Below are 15,000 nucleotides of genomic sequence, written 5' to 3' on the forward strand. Positions count from 1 at the left end.
AGTCTGGTAGTAGTAGTATGATTTAAAGGTACAAAGTGAATGAAGTGTGCCCAGGCCCAGAGCTACTTTGCTGGGCATGACTGTGTTTGACCTCTTGGCTCTGGAAGTCTATTTCTAGGCTTATATAAAGGGTCAAACTTCTTGAAGTGTGCCCAGGCCCAGAGCTACTTTGCTGGGCATGACTGTGTTTGACCTCTGGGGCCTGGAAGTCTGGTAGTAGTAGTATGATTTAAAGGCACAAAGTGATTGAAGTGTGCCCAGGCCCAGAGCTACTTTGCTGGGCATGAATGTGTTTGAACTCTTGGGCCTGGAAGTCTGGTAGTAGTAGTATGATTTAAAGGCACAAAGTGAATGAAGTGTGCCCAGGCCCAGAGCTACTTTGCTGGGCATGACTGTGTTTGACCTCTTGGCTCTGGAAGTCTATTTCTAGGCTTATATACAGGGTCAAACATCTTGAAGTGTGCCCAGGCCCAGAGCTACTTTGCTGGGCATGAATGTGTTTGAACTCTTGGGCCTGGAAGTCTGGTAGTAGTAGTATGATTTAAAGGCACAAAGTGATTGAAGTGTGCCCAGGCCCAGAGCTACTTTGCTGGGCATGACTGTGTTTGACCTCTTGGGCCTGGAAGTCTGGTAGTAGTAGTATGATTTAAAGGCACAAAGTGATTGAAGTGTGCCCAGGCCCAGAGCTACTTTGCTGGGCATGAATGTGTTTGACCTCTTGGGCCTGGAAGTCTGGTGGTAGTAGTAGTATGATTTAAAGGCACAAAGTGAATGAAGTGTGCCCAGGCCCAGAGCTACTTTGCTGTGCATGACTGTGTTTGACCTCTTGGCTCTGGAAGTCTATTTCTAGGCTTATATAAAGGGTCAAACTTCTTGAAGTGTGCCCAGGCCCAGAGCTACTTTGCTGGGCATGACTGTGTTTGACCTCTGGGGCCTGGAAGTCTGGTAGTAGTAGTATGATTTAAAGGCACAAAGTGATTGAAGTGTGCCCAGGCCCAGAGCTACTTTGCTGGGCATGAATGTGTTTGAACTCTTGGGCCTGGAAGTCTGGTAGTAGTAGTATGATTTAAAGGCACAAAGTGAATGAAGTGTGCCCAGGCCCAGAGCTACTTTGCTGGGCATGACTGTGTTTGACCTCTTGGCTCTGGAAGTCTATTTCTAGGCTTATATACAGGGTCAAACATCTTGAAGTGTGCCCAGGCCCAGAGCTACTTTGCTGGGCATGAATGTGTTTGAACTCTTGGGCCTGGAAGTCTGGTAGTAGTAGTATGATTTAAAGGCACAAAGTGATTGAAGTGTGCCCAGGCCCAGAGCTACTTTGCTGGGCATGACTGTGTTTGACCTCTTGGCTCTGGAAGTCTATTTCTAGGCTTATATAAAGGGTCAAACATCTTGAAGTGTGCCCAGGCCCAGAGCTACTTTGCTGGGCATGAATGTGTTTGAACTCTTGGGCCTGGAAGTCTGGTAGTAGTAGTATGATTTAAAGGCACAAAGTGATTGAAGTGTGCCCAGGCCCAGAGCTACTTTGCTGGGCATGACTGTGTTTGACCTCTTGGGCCTGGAAGTCTGGTGGTAGTAGTAGTATGATTTAAAGGCACAAAGTGATTGAAGTGTGCCCAGGCCCAGAGCTACTTTGCTGGGCATGAATGTGTTTGAACTCTTGGGCCTGGAAGTCTATTTCTAGGCTTATATAAAGGGTCAAACATCTTGAAGTGTGCCCAGGCCCAGAGCTACTTTGCTGTGCATGACTGTGGTTGACCTCTTGGCCCTGGAAGTCTGGTGGTAGTAGTAGTATGATTTAAAGGCACAAAGTGAATGAAGTGTGCCCAGGCCCAGAGCTACTTTGCTGGGCATGAATGTGTTTGAACTCTTGGGCCTGGAAGTCTGGTAGTAGTAGTATGATTTAAAGGCACAAAGTGATTGAAGTGTGCCCAGGCCCAGAGCTACTTTGCTGGGCATGACTGTGTTTGACCTCTTGGGCCTGGAAGTCTGGTGGTAGTAGTAGTATGATTTAAAGGCACAAAGTGATTGAAGTGTGCCCAGGCCCAGAGCTACTTTGCTGGGCATGAATGTGTTTGAACTCTTGGGCCTGGAAGTCTATTTCTAGGCTTATATAAAGGGTCAAACTTCTTGAAGTGTGCCCAGGCCCAGAGCTACTTTGCTGGGCATGACTGTGTTTGACCTCTTGGGCCTGGAAGTCTGGTAGTAGTAGTAGTAGTAGTAGTAGTAGTAGTAGTAGTAGTAGTAGTAGTATGATTTAAAGGTACAAAGTGAATGAAGTGTGCCCAGGCCCACAGCTACTTTGCTGGGCATGACTGTGTTTGACCTCTTGGGCCTGAAAGTCTATTTCTAGGCTTATATAAAGGGTCAAACTTCTTGAAGTGTGCCCAGGCCCAGATCTACTTTGCTGGGCATGACTGTGTTTGACCTCTTGGGCCTGGAAGTCTGGTAGTAGTAGTAGTAGTAGTAGTAGTAGTAGTAGTATGATTTAAAGGTACAAAGTGAATGAAGTGTGCCCAGGCCCAGAGCTACTTTGCTGGGCATGACTGTGTTTGACCTCTTGGGCCTGGAAGTCTATTTCTAGGCTTATATAAAGGGTCAAACTTCTTGAAGTGTGCCCAGGCCCAGAGCTACTTTGCTGTGTATGACTGTGTGACCTCTTGGCCCTGGAATTCTGGTGGTAGTAGTAGTATGATTTAAAGGCACAAAGTGAATGAAGTGTGCCCAGGCCCAGAGCTACTTTGCTGGGCATGACTGTGTTTGACCTCTTGGGCCTGGAAGTCTGGTAGTAGTAGTAGTAGTAGTAGTAGTAGTAGTAGTAGTAGTATGATTTAAAGGTACAAAGTGAATGAAGTGTGCCCAGGCCCAGAGCTACTTTGCTGGGCATGACTGTGTTTGACCTCTTGGGCCTGGAAGTCTATTTCTAGGCTTATATAAAGGGTCAAACATCTTGAAGTGTGCCCAGGCCCAGAGCTACTTTGCTGGGCATGAATGTGTTTGAACTCTTGGGCCTGGAAGTCTGGTAGTAGTAGTATGATTTAAAGGCACAAAGTGATTGAAGTGTGCCCAGGCCCAGAGCTACTTTGCTGGGCATGACTGTGTTTGACCTCTTGGGCCTGGAAGTCTGGTGGTAGTAGTAGTATGATTTAAAGGCACAAAGTGATTGAAGTGTGCCCAGGCCCAGAGCTACTTTGCTGGGCATGAATGTGTTTGAACTCTTGGGCCTGGAAGTCTGGTAGTAGTAGTATGATTTAAAGGCACAAAGTGATTGAAGTGTGCCCAGGCCCAGAGCTACTTTGCTGGGCATGACTGTGTTTGACCTCTTGGGCCTGGAAGTCTGGTGGTAGTAGTAGTATGATTTAAAGGCACAAAGTGATTGAAGTGTGCCCAGGCCCAGAGCTACTTTGCTGGGCATGAATGTGTTTGAACTCTTGGGCCTGGAAGTCTGGTAGTAGTAGTAGTAGTAGTAGTAGTAGTAGTAGTAGTAGTAGTATGATTTAAAGGTACAAAGTGAATGAAGTGTGCCCAGGCCCAGAGCTACTTTGCTGGGCATGACTGTGTTTGACGTCTTGGGCCTGGAAGTCTGGTAGTAGTAGTATGATTTAAAGGTACAAAGTGAATGAAGTGTGCCCAGGCCCAGAGCTACTTTGCTGGGCATGACTGTGTTTGACCTCTTGGCTCTGGAAGTCTATTTCTAGGCTTATATAAAGGGTCAAACTTCTTGAAGTGTGCCCAGGCCCAGAGCTACTTTGCTGGGCATGACTGTGTTTGACCTCTGGGGCCTGGAAGTCTGGTAGTAGTAGTATGATTTAAAGGCACAAAGTGATTGAAGTGTGCCCAGGCCCAGAGCTACTTTGCTGGGCATGAATGTGTTTGAACTCTTGGGCCTGGAAGTCTGGTAGTAGTAGTATGATTTAAAGGCACAAAGTGAATGAAGTGTGCCCAGGCCCAGAGCTACTTTGCTGGGCATGACTGTGTTTGACCTCTTGGCTCTGGAAGTCTATTTCTAGGCTTATATACAGGGTCAAACATCTTGAAGTGTGCCCAGGCCCAGAGCTACTTTGCTGGGCATGAATGTGTTTGAACTCTTGGGCCTGGAAGTCTGGTAGTAGTAGTATGATTTAAAGGCACAAAGTGATTGAAGTGTGCCCAGGCCCAGAGCTACTTTGCTGGGCATGACTGTGTTTGACCTCTTGGGCCTGGAAGTCTGGTAGTAGTAGTATGATTTAAAGGCACAAAGTGATTGAAGTGTGCCCAGGCCCAGAGCTACTTTGCTGGGCATGAATGTGTTTGACCTCTTGGGCCTGGAAGTCTGGTGGTAGTAGTAGTATGATTTAAAGGCACAAAGTGAATGAAGTGTGCCCAGGCCCAGAGCTACTTTGCTGTGCATGACTGTGTTTGACCTCTTGGCTCTGGAAGTCTATTTCTAGGCTTATATAAAGGGTCAAACTTCTTGAAGTGTGCCCAGGCCCAGAGCTACTTTGCTGGGCATGACTGTGTTTGACCTCTGGGGCCTGGAAGTCTGGTAGTAGTAGTATGATTTAAAGGCACAAAGTGATTGAAGTGTGCCCAGGCCCAGAGCTACTTTGCTGGGCATGAATGTGTTTGAACTCTTGGGCCTGGAAGTCTGGTAGTAGTAGTATGATTTAAAGGCACAAAGTGAATGAAGTGTGCCCAGGCCCAGAGCTACTTTGCTGGGCATGACTGTGTTTGACCTCTTGGCTCTGGAAGTCTATTTCTAGGCTTATATACAGGGTCAAACATCTTGAAGTGTGCCCAGGCCCAGAGCTACTTTGCTGGGCATGAATGTGTTTGAACTCTTGGGCCTGGAAGTCTGGTAGTAGTAGTATGATTTAAAGGCACAAAGTGATTGAAGTGTGCCCAGGCCCAGAGCTACTTTGCTGGGCATGACTGTGTTTGACCTCTTGGCTCTGGAAGTCTATTTCTAGGCTTATATAAAGGGTCAAACATCTTGAAGTGTGCCCAGGCCCAGAGCTACTTTGCTGGGCATGAATGTGTTTGAACTCTTGGGCCTGGAAGTCTGGTAGTAGTAGTATGATTTAAAGGCACAAAGTGATTGAAGTGTGCCCAGGCCCAGAGCTACTTTGCTGGGCATGACTGTGTTTGACCTCTTGGGCCTGGAAGTCTGGTGGTAGTAGTAGTATGATTTAAAGGCACAAAGTGATTGAAGTGTGCCCAGGCCCAGAGCTACTTTGCTGGGCATGAATGTGTTTGAACTCTTGGGCCTGGAAGTCTATTTCTAGGCTTATATAAAGGGTCAAACATCTTGAAGTGTGCCCAGGCCCAGAGCTACTTTGCTGTGCATGACTGTGGTTGACCTCTTGGCCCTGGAAGTCTGGTGGTAGTAGTAGTATGATTTAAAGGCACAAAGTGAATGAAGTGTGCCCAGGCCCAGAGCTACTTTGCTGGGCATGAATGTGTTTGAACTCTTGGGCCTGGAAGTCTGGTAGTAGTAGTATGATTTAAAGGCACAAAGTGATTGAAGTGTGCCCAGGCCCAGAGCTACTTTGCTGGGCATGACTGTGTTTGACCTCTTGGGCCTGGAAGTCTGGTGGTAGTAGTAGTATGATTTAAAGGCACAAAGTGATTGAAGTGTGCCCAGGCCCAGAGCTACTTTGCTGGGCATGAATGTGTTTGAACTCTTGGGCCTGGAAGTCTATTTCTAGGCTTATATAAAGGGTCAAACTTCTTGAAGTGTGCCCAGGCCCAGAGCTACTTTGCTGGGCATGACTGTGTTTGACCTCTTGGGCCTGGAAGTCTGGTAGTAGTAGTAGTAGTAGTAGTAGTAGTAGTAGTAGTAGTAGTAGTATGATTTAAAGGTACAAAGTGAATGAAGTGTGCCCAGGCCCACAGCTACTTTGCTGGGCATGACTGTGTTTGACCTCTTGGGCCTGAAAGTCTATTTCTAGGCTTATATAAAGGGTCAAACTTCTTGAAGTGTGCCCAGGCCCAGATCTACTTTGCTGGGCATGACTGTGTTTGACCTCTTGGGCCTGGAAGTCTGGTAGTAGTAGTAGTAGTAGTAGTAGTAGTAGTAGTATGATTTAAAGGTACAAAGTGAATGAAGTGTGCCCAGGCCCAGAGCTACTTTGCTGGGCATGACTGTGTTTGACCTCTTGGGCCTGGAAGTCTATTTCTAGGCTTATATAAAGGGTCAAACTTCTTGAAGTGTGCCCAGGCCCAGAGCTACTTTGCTGTGTATGACTGTGTGACCTCTTGGCCCTGGAATTCTGGTGGTAGTAGTAGTATGATTTAAAGGCACAAAGTGAATGAAGTGTGCCCAGGCCCAGAGCTACTTTGCTGGGCATGACTGTGTTTGACCTCTTGGGCCTGGAAGTCTGGTAGTAGTAGTAGTAGTAGTAGTAGTAGTAGTAGTAGTAGTATGATTTAAAGGTACAAAGTGAATGAAGTGTGCCCAGGCCCAGAGCTACTTTGCTGGGCATGACTGTGTTTGACCTCTTGGGCCTGGAAGTCTATTTCTAGGCTTATATAAAGGGTCAAACATCTTGAAGTGTGCCCAGGCCCAGAGCTACTTTGCTGGGCATGAATGTGTTTGAACTCTTGGGCCTGGAAGTCTGGTAGTAGTAGTATGATTTAAAGGCACAAAGTGATTGAAGTGTGCCCAGGCCCAGAGCTACTTTGCTGGGCATGACTGTGTTTGACCTCTTGGGCCTGGAAGTCTGGTGGTAGTAGTAGTATGATTTAAAGGCACAAAGTGATTGAAGTGTGCCCAGGCCCAGAGCTACTTTGCTGGGCATGAATGTGTTTGAACTCTTGGGCCTGGAAGTCTGGTAGTAGTAGTATGATTTAAAGGCACAAAGTGATTGAAGTGTGCCCAGGCCCAGAGCTACTTTGCTGGGCATGACTGTGTTTGACCTCTTGGGCCTGGAAGTCTGGTGGTAGTAGTAGTATGATTTAAAGGCACAAAGTGATTGAAGTGTGCCCAGGCCCAGAGCTACTTTGCTGGGCATGAATGTGTTTGAACTCTTGGGCCTGGAAGTCTGGTAGTAGTAGTAGTAGTAGTAGTAGTAGTAGTAGTAGTAGTAGTATGATTTAAAGGTACAAAGTGAATGAAGTGTGCCCAGGCCCAGAGCTACTTTGCTGGGCATGACTGTGTTTGACGTCTTGGGCCTGGAAGTCTGGTAGTAGTAGTATGATTTAAAGGTACAAAGTGAATGAAGTGTGCCCAGGCCCAGAGCTACTTTGCTGGGCATGACTGTGTTTGACCTCTTGGCTCTGGAAGTCTATTTCTAGGCTTATATAAAGGGTCAAACTTCTTGAAGTGTGCCCAGGCCCAGAGCTACTTTGCTGGGCATGACTGTGTTTGACCTCTGGGGCCTGGAAGTCTGGTAGTAGTAGTATGATTTAAAGGCACAAAGTGATTGAAGTGTGCCCAGGCCCAGAGCTACTTTGCTGGGCATGAATGTGTTTGAACTCTTGGGCCTGGAAGTCTGGTAGTAGTAGTATGATTTAAAGGCACAAAGTGAATGAAGTGTGCCCAGGCCCAGAGCTACTTTGCTGGGCATGACTGTGTTTGACCTCTTGGCTCTGGAAGTCTATTTCTAGGCTTATATACAGGGTCAAACATCTTGAAGTGTGCCCAGGCCCAGAGCTACTTTGCTGGGCATGAATGTGTTTGAACTCTTGGGCCTGGAAGTCTGGTAGTAGTAGTATGATTTAAAGGCACAAAGTGATTGAAGTGTGCCCAGGCCCAGAGCTACTTTGCTGGGCATGACTGTGTTTGACCTCTTGGGCCTGGAAGTCTGGTAGTAGTAGTATGATTTAAAGGCACAAAGTGATTGAAGTGTGCCCAGGCCCAGAGCTACTTTGCTGGGCATGAATGTGTTTGACCTCTTGGGCCTGGAAGTCTGGTGGTAGTAGTAGTATGATTTAAAGGCACAAAGTGAATGAAGTGTGCCCAGGCCCAGAGCTACTTTGCTGTGCATGACTGTGTTTGACCTCTTGGCTCTGGAAGTCTATTTCTAGGCTTATATAAAGGGTCAAACTTCTTGAAGTGTGCCCAGGCCCAGAGCTACTTTGCTGGGCATGACTGTGTTTGACCTCTGGGGCCTGGAAGTCTGGTAGTAGTAGTATGATTTAAAGGCACAAAGTGATTGAAGTGTGCCCAGGCCCAGAGCTACTTTGCTGGGCATGAATGTGTTTGAACTCTTGGGCCTGGAAGTCTGGTAGTAGTAGTATGATTTAAAGGCACAAAGTGAATGAAGTGTGCCCAGGCCCAGAGCTACTTTGCTGGGCATGACTGTGTTTGACCTCTTGGCTCTGGAAGTCTATTTCTAGGCTTATATACAGGGTCAAACATCTTGAAGTGTGCCCAGGCCCAGAGCTACTTTGCTGGGCATGAATGTGTTTGAACTCTTGGGCCTGGAAGTCTGGTAGTAGTAGTATGATTTAAAGGCACAAAGTGATTGAAGTGTGCCCAGGCCCAGAGCTACTTTGCTGGGCATGACTGTGTTTGACCTCTTGGCTCTGGAAGTCTATTTCTAGGCTTATATAAAGGGTCAAACATCTTGAAGTGTGCCCAGGCCCAGAGCTACTTTGCTGGGCATGAATGTGTTTGAACTCTTGGGCCTGGAAGTCTGGTAGTAGTAGTATGATTTAAAGGCACAAAGTGATTGAAGTGTGCCCAGGCCCAGAGCTACTTTGCTGGGCATGACTGTGTTTGACCTCTTGGGCCTGGAAGTCTGGTGGTAGTAGTAGTATGATTTAAAGGCACAAAGTGATTGAAGTGTGCCCAGGCCCAGAGCTACTTTGCTGGGCATGAATGTGTTTGAACTCTTGGGCCTGGAAGTCTATTTCTAGGCTTATATAAAGGGTCAAACATCTTGAAGTGTGCCCAGGCCCAGAGCTACTTTGCTGTGCATGACTGTGGTTGACCTCTTGGCCCTGGAAGTCTGGTGGTAGTAGTAGTATGATTTAAAGGCACAAAGTGAATGAAGTGTGCCCAGGCCCAGAGCTACTTTGCTGGGCATGAATGTGTTTGAACTCTTGGGCCTGGAAGTCTGGTAGTAGTAGTATGATTTAAAGGCACAAAGTGATTGAAGTGTGCCCAGGCCCAGAGCTACTTTGCTGGGCATGACTGTGTTTGACCTCTTGGGCCTGGAAGTCTGGTGGTAGTAGTAGTATGATTTAAAGGCACAAAGTGATTGAAGTGTGCCCAGGCCCAGAGCTACTTTGCTGGGCATGAATGTGTTTGAACTCTTGGGCCTGGAAGTCTATTTCTAGGCTTATATAAAGGGTCAAACTTCTTGAAGTGTGCCCAGGCCCAGAGCTACTTTGCTGGGCATGACTGTGTTTGACCTCTTGGGCCTGGAAGTCTGGTAGTAGTAGTAGTAGTAGTAGTAGTAGTAGTAGTAGTAGTAGTAGTATGATTTAAAGGTACAAAGTGAATGAAGTGTGCCCAGGCCCACAGCTACTTTGCTGGGCATGACTGTGTTTGACCTCTTGGGCCTGAAAGTCTATTTCTAGGCTTATATAAAGGGTCAAACTTCTTGAAGTGTGCCCAGGCCCAGATCTACTTTGCTGGGCATGACTGTGTTTGACCTCTTGGGCCTGGAAGTCTGGTAGTAGTAGTAGTAGTAGTAGTAGTAGTAGTAGTATGATTTAAAGGTACAAAGTGAATGAAGTGTGCCCAGGCCCAGAGCTACTTTGCTGGGCATGACTGTGTTTGACCTCTTGGGCCTGGAAGTCTATTTCTAGGCTTATATAAAGGGTCAAACTTCTTGAAGTGTGCCCAGGCCCAGAGCTACTTTGCTGTGTATGACTGTGTGACCTCTTGGCCCTGGAATTCTGGTGGTAGTAGTAGTATGATTTAAAGGCACAAAGTGAATGAAGTGTGCCCAGGCCCAGAGCTACTTTGCTGGGCATGACTGTGTTTGACCTCTTGGGCCTGGAAGTCTGGTAGTAGTAGTAGTAGTAGTAGTAGTAGTAGTAGTAGTAGTATGATTTAAAGGTACAAAGTGAATGAAGTGTGCCCAGGCCCAGAGCTACTTTGCTGGGCATGACTGTGTTTGACCTCTTGGGCCTGGAAGTCTATTTCTAGGCTTATATAAAGGGTCAAACATCTTGAAGTGTGCCCAGGCCCAGAGCTACTTTGCTGGGCATGAATGTGTTTGAACTCTTGGGCCTGGAAGTCTGGTAGTAGTAGTATGATTTAAAGGCACAAAGTGATTGAAGTGTGCCCAGGCCCAGAGCTACTTTGCTGGGCATGACTGTGTTTGACCTCTTGGGCCTGGAAGTCTGGTGGTAGTAGTAGTATGATTTAAAGGCACAAAGTGATTGAAGTGTGCCCAGGCCCAGAGCTACTTTGCTGGGCATGAATGTGTTTGAACTCTTGGGCCTGGAAGTCTGGTAGTAGTAGTATGATTTAAAGGCACAAAGTGATTGAAGTGTGCCCAGGCCCAGAGCTACTTTGCTGGGCATGACTGTGTTTGACCTCTTGGGCCTGGAAGTCTGGTGGTAGTAGTAGTATGATTTAAAGGCACAAAGTGATTGAAGTGTGCCCAGGCCCAGAGCTACTTTGCTGGGCATGAATGTGTTTGAACTCTTGGGCCTGGAAGTCTGGTAGTAGTAGTAGTAGTAGTAGTAGTAGTAGTAGTAGTAGTAGTATGATTTAAAGGTACAAAGTGAATGAAGTGTGCCCAGGCCCAGAGCTACTTTGCTGGGCATGACTGTGTTTGACGTCTTGGGCCTGGAAGTCTGGTAGTAGTAGTATGATTTAAAGGTACAAAGTGAATGAAGTGTGCCCAGGCCCAGAGCTACTTTGCTGGGCATGACTGTGTTTGACCTCTTGGCTCTGGAAGTCTATTTCTAGGCTTATATAAAGGGTCAAACTTCTTGAAGTGTGCCCAGGCCCAGAGCTACTTTGCTGGGCATGACTGTGTTTGACCTCTGGGGCCTGGAAGTCTGGTAGTAGTAGTATGATTTAAAGGCACAAAGTGATTGAAGTGTGCCCAGGCCCAGAGCTACTTTGCTGGGCATGAATGTGTTTGAACTCTTGGGCCTGGAAGTCTGGTAGTAGTAGTATGATTTAAAGGCACAAAGTGAATGAAGTGTGCCCAGGCCCAGAGCTACTTTGCTGTGCATGACTGTGTTTGACCTCTTGGCTCTGGAAGTCTATTTCTAGGCTTATATAAAGAGTCAAACTTCTTGAAGTGTGCCCAGGCCCAGAGCTACTTTGCTGGGCATGACTGTGTTTGACCTCTGGGGCCTGGAAGTCTGGTAGTAGTAGTATGATTTAAAGGCACAAAGTGATTGAAGTGTGCCCAGGCCCAGAGCTACTTTGCTGGGCATGATTCTGTGACCTCTTGGGTCTGGAAATGTGGTACTTTGAAGGATTAAAAGAGTGAAACGGTCTGAAGTGTGCGCAGGTGTAAAGCAACCTTGCTAGGCATGAAGGTGTGACCTCCAGGGCCTGGAAGTCTGGTGGTAGTAGTAGTATGATTTAAAGGCACAAAGTGATTGAAGTGTGCCCAGGCCCAGAGCTACTTTGCTGGGCATGACTGTGTTTGACCTCTTGGGCCTGGAAGTCTGGTGGTAGTAGTAGTATGATTTAAAGGCACAAAGTGATTGAAGTGTGCCCAGGCCCAGAGCTACTTTGCTGGGCATGAATGTGTTTGAACTCTTGGGCCTGGAAGTCTATTTCTAGGCTTATATAAAGGGTCAAACATCTTGAAGTGTGCCCAGGCCCAGAGCTACTTTGCTGTGCATGACTGTGGTTGACCTCTTGGCCCTGGAAGTCTGGTGGTAGTAGTAGTATGATTTAAAGGCACAAAGTGAATGAAGTGTGCCCAGGCCCAGAGCTACTTTGCTGGGCATGAATGTGTTTGAACTCTTGGGCCTGGAAGTCTGGTAGTAGTAGTAGTAGTAGTAGTAGTAGTAGTAGTAGTATGATTTAAAGGCACAAAGTGCTTGAAGTGTGCCCAGGCCCAGAGCTACTTTGCTGTGCATGACTGTGTTTGACCTCTTGGCTCTGGAAGTCTATTTCTAGGCTTATATAAAGGGTCAAACTTCTTGAAGTGTGCCCAGGCCCAGAGCTACTTTGCTGTGTATGACTGTGTGACCTCTTGGCCCTGGAATTCTGGTGGTAGTAGTAGTATGATTTAAAGGCACAAAGTGAATGAAGTGTGCCCAGGCCCAGAGCTACTTTGCTGGGCATGACTGTGTTTGACCTCTTGGGCCTGGAAGTCTGGTAGTAGTAGTATGATTTAAAGGCACAAAGTGATTGAAGTGTGCCCAGGCCCAGAGCTACTTTGCTGGGCATGAATGTGTTTGAACTCTTGGGCCTGGAAGTCTATTTCTAGGCTTATATAAAGGGACAAACTTCTTGAAGTGTGCCCAGGCCCAGAGCTACTTTGCTGTGTATGACTGTGTGACCTCTTGGCCCTGGAATTCTGGTGGTAGTAGTAGTAGTAGTAGTATGATTTAAAGGTACAAAGTGAATGAAGTGTGCCCAGGCCCAGAGCCAGGCCTGGGCAGCAGGGGGCGCTCCTGGCCATGCCCAGCGAGTTTCGTGCGAATCGGACCTGGTCCGGAAGAGATACGAAGGGAAAACTCATTACTCGTCGGGGTGGCACATCCAGGCTCTCGACCCTCCCAAAGCGTCCGACCAGGGTGCACCCTGCCGGGCATGGTTAGCCGCCAGCCCCCTTCCTGGAGGTCTGGTTGGCACGGGGTTTTGATTTATCGGTTTCATATCTCTGGGCTCCTTGGAGCAGAAAGTCGGTTGAGGGCCCTTTGGAAAGAGCCGGGGCTGCCGTTTAACGCTGTCCAAGCGGCAGGCGAAGCGCACCCACCGTTTTTACGCTATGATTTTTTAAAACCGCCGGGGCGGCAAACACAGGGCCGGTCGGGTTTGAAGACGAATATCTCTTCGGCCCTTGGGAGGAGAGAAGCAGCGCGGGTCACCTTTGAACGCGCTCGCTGCCAGGAACGTCTGGCGTAAAAGTTTCGTGGGAATCGGACGTTCCTAGGCTGAGAAGCGAGCGCCCGCCCTCGGGCGGTCGGGGCCCCTTTCTCATTCCCCGTCTGGGCTAAAAATACGAGGTCGGACCCGATGGACTCGGGAGACTGGAGAGTACCAGGGAGACCCTGGAAGCAGGCGACCCGACCCACGCTTCGCTGTCTCCTCGGCCCTCGGGAGTAGAAGCGCGGGGACGGTGGCGTGGGCAGCAGGGGGCGCTCCTGGCCATGCCCAGCGAGTTTCGTGCGAATCGGACCTGGTCCGGAAGAGATACGAAGGGAAAACTCATTACTCGTCGGGGTGGCACATCCAGGCTCTCGACCCTCCCAAAGCGTCCGACCAGGGTGCACCCTGCCGGGCATGGTTAGCCGCCAGCCCCCTTCCTGGAGGTCTGGTTGGCACGGGGTTTTGATTTTTCGGTTTCATATCTCTGGGCTCCTTGGGAGCAGAAAGTCGGTTGAGGGCCCTTTGGAAAGAGCCGGGGCTGCCGTTTAACGCTGTCCAAGCGGCAGGCGAAGCGCACCCACCGTTTTTACGCTATGATTTTTTAAAACCGCCGGGGCGGCAAACACAGGGCCGGTCGGGTTTGAAGACGAATATCTCTTCGGCCCTTGGGAGGAGAGAAGCAGCGCGGGTCACCTTTGAACGCGCTCGCTGCCAGGAACGTCTGGCGTAAAAGTTTCGTGGGAATCGGACGTTCCTAGGCTGAGAAGCGAGCGCCCGCCCTCGGGCGGTCGGGGGCCCCTTTCTCATTCCCCGTCTGGGCTAAAAATACGAGGTCGGACCCGATGGACTCGGGAGACTGGAGAGTACCAGGGAGACCCTGGAAGCAGGCGACCCGACCCACGCTTCGCTGTCTCCTCGGCCCTCGGGAGTAGAAGCGCGGGGACGGTGGCGTGGGCAGCAGGGGGCGCTCCTGGCCATGCCCAGCGAGTTTCGTGCGAATCGGACCTGGTCCGGAAGAGATACGAAGGGAAAACTCATTACTCGTCGGGGTGGCACATCCAGGCTCTCGACCCTCCCAAAGCGTCCGACCAGGGTGCACCCTGCCGGGCATGGTTAGCCGCCAGCCCCCTTCCTGGAGGTCTGGTTGGCACGGGGTTTTGATTTTTCGGTTTCATATCTCTGGGCTCCTTGGGAGCAGAAAGTCGGTTGAGGGCCCTTTGGAAAGAGCCGGGGCTGCCGTTTAACGCTGTCCAAGCGGCAGGCGAAGCGCACCCACCGTTTTTACGCTATGATTTTTTAAAACCGCCGGGGCGGCAAACACAGGGCCGGTCGGGTTTGAAGACGAATATCTCTTCGGCCCTTGGGAGGAGAGAAGCAGCGCGGGTCACCTTTGAACGCGCTCGCTGCCAGGAACGTCTGGCGTAAAAGTTTCGTGGGAATCGGACGTTCCTAGGCTGAGAAGCGAGCGCCCGCCCTCGGGCGGTCGGGGGCCCCTTTCTCATTCCCCGTCTGGGCTAAAAATACGAGGTCGGACCCGATGGACTCGGGAGACTGGAGAGTACCAGGGAGACCCTGGAAGCAGGCGACCCGACCCACGCTTCGCTGTCTCCTCGGCCCTCGGGAGTAGAAGCGCGGGGACGGTGGCGTGGGCAGCAGGGGGCGCTCCTGGCCATGCCCAGCGAGTTTCGTGCGAATCGGACCTGGTCCGGAAGAGATACGAAGGGAAAACTCATTACTCGTCGGGGTGGCACATCCAGGCTCTCGACCCTCCCAAAGTGTCCGACCAGGGTGCACCCTGCCGGGCTAAGAGAACAGCCAGGTGAACCCTGGAGGTTCCGAACTCCAGACCCCTGGACCCGACGGCTCAGTCCGCCTCAGGTGCACTACAGAGGTCCTCGGGCTGTCCCTGAGTGCATTAAAACGGAAATCAGAATTACTCCCCCGGGTGGCACTTCCAGGCTCTCGACCCTCCCAAAGTGTCCGACCAGGGTGCACCCTGCTGGGCATGGTTAGCCGCCAGCCCCCTTCCTGGAGGTCTGGTTGGCACGGGGTTT

The sequence above is a fragment of the Electrophorus electricus genome, unplaced genomic scaffold, assembly GCF_041902795.1.
Source record: "Electrophorus electricus isolate QZ-2024a unplaced genomic scaffold, ASM4190279v1 Scaffold121, whole genome shotgun sequence".
Lineage (NCBI taxonomy): Eukaryota > Metazoa > Chordata > Actinopteri > Gymnotiformes > Gymnotidae > Electrophorus > Electrophorus electricus.